We start from the raw sequence: 7,343 nt of genomic DNA on the forward strand, positions 1-7,343 counted from the left end.
GACTCTTCCAGAAGGTGGGGACAGAGGTACTGACCTTGCTGGGTGTTTTGGGAATCAAGTGAAGGCATCTGTGGGGGGCACCCAGTGCCTCCTTGCCTGGCAAGGAGAGAAGCCCCGTCGGGGGTGTGTAGCTCGTATTCCGGCCACAGATGAGCTGAGTCCTGGAGCTGGCTCAGAGGTGCTCCAGGCAAGTGTTTCCTGGGTGTGTAAAATGATCACAGCAAAGCTGGCACACCTCCCGGGGGTGGGGTGGGGGGGGCGGTGCCAATTAGGCCAAATGCCCACAGGGGGATCCCATTGTGGCTGGCCTAGTTGGGACGGGTTTTGTGGCCGAGCTTCCGCCAGGGACAGCTGCTTTCAGGCCAACTGCCTTAACGAGGTCAGTGAGAGATGTGGCTGTACAGGTGTGGGGAGAGGGGAGCGTGCACCTGGGTCTTGTTTTGTAGATGAGGAAATTGAGACTCAGCAGACAGGTGACTTGCTGGGTGGGGCACAGGCTGTAAACCCTGGAGGCTATGGGAGGGCTCCTGATACAAGGTTCCCTGATGGCCACATCCATCCATTTTGCTCCAGAGCCAAAGCATCTTTGCTGTGTGGCCTTGGGCAAGATACTCAACCTCTCTGAGCCTCCCTGGCCTCAGGCACCATAAAGGGAATACTACTTACCTGGGGAGGGGCATGGGGGCATGATAGGTGTGAGCAGCACCCTGCTGCTCCAAGGATTCTGATCTTGAAACAGAACAAAGGAGTTTTGGGGGGTGATCACTTCTGTGTCTATACCCTGTTCCTTCTCACTTTTTTTCAGGCTGTTCCTAAAATGCCCTTCTCTAACTTTTCATTGTTTGGGTCCCAGCCCAACTGTCCCCTCCACCAGGAATCTCTCTTATCGCTCTTCCTCCACATATGGGATGAGTTTCACGTATGTACTCCCTGGTCTCCCCTTGATCACATCGAACTGTGTCACCTGCTTCCTTGCAGTCGGTTCTGGGGCGAGGACAGGGACCCCAATTATCTGGTTTATACTGCAGCCCTGGTGCCCAGCATGGGTCCTGGCGCCCGGTGGGTGCCAGTAAACATTTGTTTAGTGACTGACTCACTCTCTAAATGAGTGAATGATGGAACCAATTAATAGGATTCACTGGTATGCCTCTGTGGTCTTGAATGTGTCCCCCTAAAATCCATACATTAAAAACCTGATGCCCAAGGTCATGGTAGTAATGGGAGGTGGGGCCTTTGGGAGATGACAAGGTCCTGAGGAGAGAGCTCTCAGGAATGAGATCTGTGCCCTCAGAAAAAAGGCCCAAGAGCTCCCCTAATCCCTTTAGCCACAGGAGGACATAATGAGAAAGTCTGCAACCCGAAAGAGGACGGTTGCCCAACTGTGCTGGTTCCCTGACGTCAGACATCAAGACTCCAAAACTGTGAGAAACAAGTTTCTGTAGTTTATAAGCCCCTGAAACTCTGCGTATTTGGCTAACAGCAGCCTGAACAGAGTAAAACACATGCCCACCTCTTCTGGGTCAACTTTCATCCCTCTTCGCAGCGAATCAGGAAGCTGACAGCTGAGGTGGCCACAGTTTAGTGTGGATCCCTGTCTCAGAGGCCACATGGGTGTAAAGCCAGGTTCTTTGCTCTGGGAGTTCACTGGTTTTCTCCAGAACGGCCGCGCTGGCTAGATGCTGCTGGAGGGAAGCTAGCTTTGGGCTGTTCCGCTTGGGTACCTTGGTATAGCTTGGGAGCAAAGAAAAGACTGGAATCATGCAGGGTCTGGTTTCAAATTCCAGTCTTGGCACAACTGAGCTGGGGTCTCCAGGCAAATGCTTTCACCTCCTGGGGCCAAAAGGTCCTCATCTAGGAAATGGACTTGGCATCCTGAAGCTGCGGTTCATACTTAGAGACGACACTGGGATGGGGCAGGGGGATGCCTGCAGGCATATTCTGTTCCATAGCTGTACCTCCTCACCCGAGGGAGCACCCAGGCATCAGCTCAAGGGACCCTGACCATCTGCCAATCCCATCCCTCCTTCCTCTTCCACACGGAGGCTCTGCTCTCCACATGGAAATTGCCACTGGGAGAAGAACTGCAACTATTCACGTTCATTTCCTGAACACCTACTATGTGCCGGGCACTGGCTCTTTCTGCCCTCATGGGATCCTTCCCATTGCCCCACCCCACCCTGTTTGACAATTCAGGAAATGGAGACTCAGGGAGGGAGAACAGAGGCCCCCAAACATACAGCTGAGAAGTACTGGACCCTGGACTTGAACTTACACCCCACCCCACCTCTGGAAACAGCCTCGCTTTCAGTGATGGTTCTGTGGCCCCTCTGACATCAGAGAAAACATATATCAAAACCCCCATCCCAACTGGGGTATGAGAGCAGAAGGGGGGTTAATTTGGGGGGAGTGGGAACCAGACAAAGCAATGCAGCTCCTTGTAGAGACCACTGACTAGGATTATTGCAGTCTGATTAACAATAATAATCGCCCAGGAAAGGTTTTGAGCCCACCAAGGCCTCCCAACTCTTAGGATGGGTTCAAAATGTACCTCCATTTTATGGGAAAGTGAGGCTCAAGAAGTCGAGGTGGTGTTTTGGGAAGGCACCCAGCTTGGAAGTAACAGTGCCATGATTAGAATCCCAGGAATGTCCAAGCTTATGCTCCTTGGCCAGGAGCCTTGTCTGGAAATGATCAGGAAACATTTGTTGATTGACTGACTGATGGACTGAAGGAAGGAATGATTTAATGACTGAATGGCCAGCTCTAGGATGCCAACTGGGGGCACTGGCAGAGGCTGAGGCAGAAACTCCAAATCCAACCCAAGCCCCTCCTGACCTTCAGTGGGGCCTTGCCTCCTACAGGGCAGAGGTGGGTGGCCAGCCGGTGGCAAGGCAGGGGTAGGGGCCCAACTCCCACAGCCTCCATCTTGCCCCTGAATGCTCCCACTGTTTGTGACTTACTGTTTAACTTTACAAGCTCCTTGGCTTTTATGAGGGTTATTTATAAAGCTCTGGGCTTTGATCCGCAGCATAAAAAAAGCAAACTCCTGTGTCTGCAAATGTCACCAGGGATTAGGGAGCCTTTGAAGTCCCCTCCCTGCAGTCAGCACCCGCCCAGCTTTCCCTCCAAAGGGTCTCTCAGCCTGGGAGCCCTGGCCAGGGCCTGGGGGCCCTCCTTTGGGGTGGAAGTGGCCCCCATGTCTGGATGACTGACAGGTAGGAGGTCCCCCCCCCCCCCCGAGCACTCCACCCAACTGGGCACTGTTCCCAGTTCCAGTCAGGACTGAGCCTTCCTGATCTCCAGATGTTGGCAACATCTGTCTCTCACGTTTATGGACAGTCAGAGGCTGCTATCTTGCATTCTTGAGCCCAGAAGTAGGGACTGTGGGGGTTTAAAAAAATGGATTATTACTACTGGCTTATTAGGAGGGAGGGGTACAGGGAATGTTAATAGGCAGGTGGGGTAGAAAGAACAACTCTCAATGAGGCCTCCTAGCCCTGGGGTGGGACCTTCTCCCCTGCCTGCTCGAGAGGGACCCCTCATTTCTTTCTTCCCTTCTCTTTAGTCAGGTGACAGCTGGAATGGTTTAGGCTAGTTCACGGTAGGGGGGTGATGGAGAGAGGGACCCAAGTAGCCAGTCTAGAGAAGAAGCAGTGTTTTTCCCTGCTCCCTGCCTGGTTCCCAAAAGGAGAAACCGGATGACCTGGCCTGGGTCCATTCAAACATTCCCAGTGGCCTGAATGTGTTTAGGACATTTCTCTCTCCTTCTCTCTCTGGATCTTTTAGGACCTCCAAGCACCTTGGTAGTGAGCTGGCAAGGAGGTGAAATCCCAGCCTGTCCCTGCTCTGAGCTGTGTGATCTCAGCCAAGCCCTCGTCCTCTCTGAGCTGCCCTTGCCCTATTTCCAAAGTGGGGGGCCTCATACCAGATAAGAGAGTATGGGGATTAAACAAGGTCATTTGCAGAAGCATGGGGGATGCTTGGTAGCCCTGGAAGGAACTGGCCCTGGCTTCCTTCTCCAGACTCAGAGAAGGCAAAGCTGGGGCCCCAACGAAGAGAATCCTCAGCGAAGGCCCTCTGTCTGGCTGTCTGCACAGCTTTCTCCCAGACCCAAGTTCCGGCCTCACCTGGTGGAGGAGGTGGCTGGCCATGATCCTCCATGAGGCTGGCCTCACTGCCATCACCTTGACTTAATAGATTTTAAAGCTCATAGAGGAGGAATATGGTTCTTCCGTCTGTGAGGGAAAGGCAACACCGTGGCTGTGGGTGAGTGCAGGGCAGGGGGTCAAGTGCGTATGGTAAGGGAGCCAGGAGCCAGGAGAGGGGAAACCAGAGCACTGTGGGAAACCAGAGCACTGAAGGCAGGGCCACGTGGGCAGGGAAGTGAACAGGTATGTGAGGAGAACGAATTGGTGAGCAAATAGAGAGACTGTGGTCCACTCATATCCGGAGCACGACTCAGGGATGCAAAGGAACAAACTCTCGATGTAAGCAGCAACGAACCTTGATCTCAGACACCAAACCAACCCAAACCACCATACATTTGCACCTGCTAAGCCAGCCAGCTGCAGAGCTGCTTCCCTTACCCACCACCCCACCCTCTTCCCCTTTATGTGGCTAAACTCCTCCCTCAACCTTTAGAGTCAGACTCAAAAGCCTAGGTACTGTATGATTCCATGTGTACAGAATTCCTGAAAAGGCAAAAGAATAGTGACAGAAAGGAGATTGAGGGTGGCCTGTGTTGGAGGTAGGAGGGAATAAGGGGCAAAGCATAGGGATAGGAATACACCACAAACGGGCAACAGGGTAATTCTGGCAGTGATGGAAATGTCCTATACCTTGATCATGGTGTTGTTTACAGGACTGTATTCATTTGTGTACAAATTGTATGCATTTATATAAATTTATAAACTCATCCAGTTGCTCGCTTACCATCAGCAAATTTTGTTGTGTGTAAATTACACTTCCACTGAAGTTAAATGATTAAAGTAGAAAAACCTGCAAGCAAATAAGAAAACTACTTGTCACAGAAGAATATAAGATGAAAAAGTAAACAAGTACAACTCTCTCCCACCTTCAACTCTTCCCCCCAGAAGCAACAATGCATTCATTCATTAAGTCACCCAACTAATTCTGATTGCCTATCTACCTACTATGTGCTAAGCACTGTGGTCATCACTCTTAATAACCGTAGGGGTGTGTGTGTGTGTGTGTGTGTGTGTGTGTGTGTGTGTGTGTGTGACTTTCTGGAAACACATTTTGGATATAACTTTGCTTTCAGGTGAATATGAACAGACCAGAGTCCATTTTCCACATTTTGTTCATCCAACAGCCCAGTCTAGAGAGATCTAGTTCTGCATGAACATATTCATATCTCCCTCATGCTTTTTCAAGGCTGTGTGTGGGTCCATTGAATGTATGAACCAGGTTTATTAAACCTGTTCTCTTTTTTAAAAGATTTTATTTTTGAGTTATTTTACACCCAGTGTGGGGCTCGAACTCACAACCCCACTATCAAGAGTCACATGTTCTACTGATGGAGCTGGCCAGGTGCCTCTAGACCTGTTTTTTTCTTGACAATTCAGTAGGTTCTGTGTTTCAGCACTGTTTCATATACAACACTGTAGTGGACATCCTTGTACAAGAAGGTGGCTTTATTCACAGAGCAAACTCCTGGTTGAGGGGAAGGTCAAAGAATTTTTACATTTCAAATCTTGAAAAAAATCTAAAATTTAAATCTCTCAAGCCAGACCTCTACTTGACATTTAGGCATGTTTCTACCCCCTTAGAAAATGAACCCAAATCCCCACTCATGCCAGCAAGCTGCAGGGTCCTGCCCCTATCAATTCCTTCAGCTTCATCTCTCTCTGTGCTCCAGCCATGCTGATCTCTCTTTCCTACCACTGGGTCTTTGCACCTGCTCTGCCATCTCCCTGTAAAACTTGCTCCCTCCCTCTTGTCCCCCTGACCTTCCTACAGGAAGGAAGTACTACTTCCCTCATTGCTCTGACAGAACATGTCTCCATTATAGCTCTCAGAGACTCTGTTCCTGACTCTGTTGCTTCCTTTCAAAGCACTGATATATATTCATTTATATTATATATATTATATATTATATGTAACATATATTGTATATATATATTCATTATAAAGAAATTTGTTTTGGGGGCACCTGGGTGGCTCAGTTGGTTAAATGTCTGACTGTTGGTTTCAATTCAGGCCTAAAATCTAAAGATTTTATTTATTTACTTAAGAGAGAGAGCAGGGGGCAGAGAGCACGAGCAGAAGGGAGAAGCAAGCTACCCACAGAGCCCCATGAGGGATTTGATCCCAGGATCCTGGGATCATGATCTGAGCAGAAGTCAGATGCTTAACCAACTGAGCCAAGGCACCCCAGAAATTTGTTTTTCTAAGACTCTGAGTAATACCTGTCTCCCCACTAGACTATGAGCCTCACAGAGCAGGTCTTAGGTTGGACACCGGCACACACAGAAATGGCCAAAAGGACCCTAGGTGACCTGAGCAGGGCACTAATTATACCCACTGCGGGTGACATCTATTTTCTTCACTATCCTAAGCACCTCATATAGTGCTTGGCACAGAGCGTGCAATCCAGAAAGACTTGGTCAGTAAGTGAAAGCATACAGGAATACACATGAGTTCATTCAGAAGGAATAGCATCAGCTAAGGCTCAGAAGTGGAACTGGGCAGTGACGCCTGTATCAGTCCAATGAGAACCAACTGTTACATTGTTTGGAGTTGTGTGAGCCTCTTGTGAAACACAGTAATTCTGCCACATTGTAATTCTGCCACATTGTAATTCAATCCAGTTCTGATGTTTAGCCACCTGGAGTTAGCCCCAGACTCCACTGTACTGGTGAACATGTATCCCAACAAAATTGCAAGTTCAACAATCGCTACTTTCATGACCAAATAGGTATAATTTCAGGGGAGCCCCAGAATTCCCTTCACATCTGAAACGTTGCTGGAACAGATCAGAGAACTCAGGGAAGTGCTATACTAAGATGTAGTATAGTTTTGTTATAAAGGATGAAATTTGGACCAGCCAAATGAAGTGTGCGGACTTGGGGGTCCCAAATTCAGAGCTTCTGTGCCCTCTTTCGGTGAAATTAAGCGTCTCACCCTCCTGACACAGCCGTGTGTTTACCCTCCAGGAAGCAGTACTGAGCTTTGGGGTTTGGAGTTTTTATTGGGGTTCCAGTACCTAGGCATGGTTGATCGAATCCTTGGCCACGTGCTTGAACTCAGTCTCCAGGCCTCCCCTCTCCTTGAAAGCCCTTACCTGATCACATGGTCAGTCTTTCTGGTGATTAGCCCCATCC

Source organism: Mustela nivalis (genome assembly GCF_964662115.1).
Source record: "Mustela nivalis genome assembly, chromosome: 14".
NCBI lineage: Eukaryota > Metazoa > Chordata > Mammalia > Carnivora > Mustelidae > Mustela > Mustela nivalis.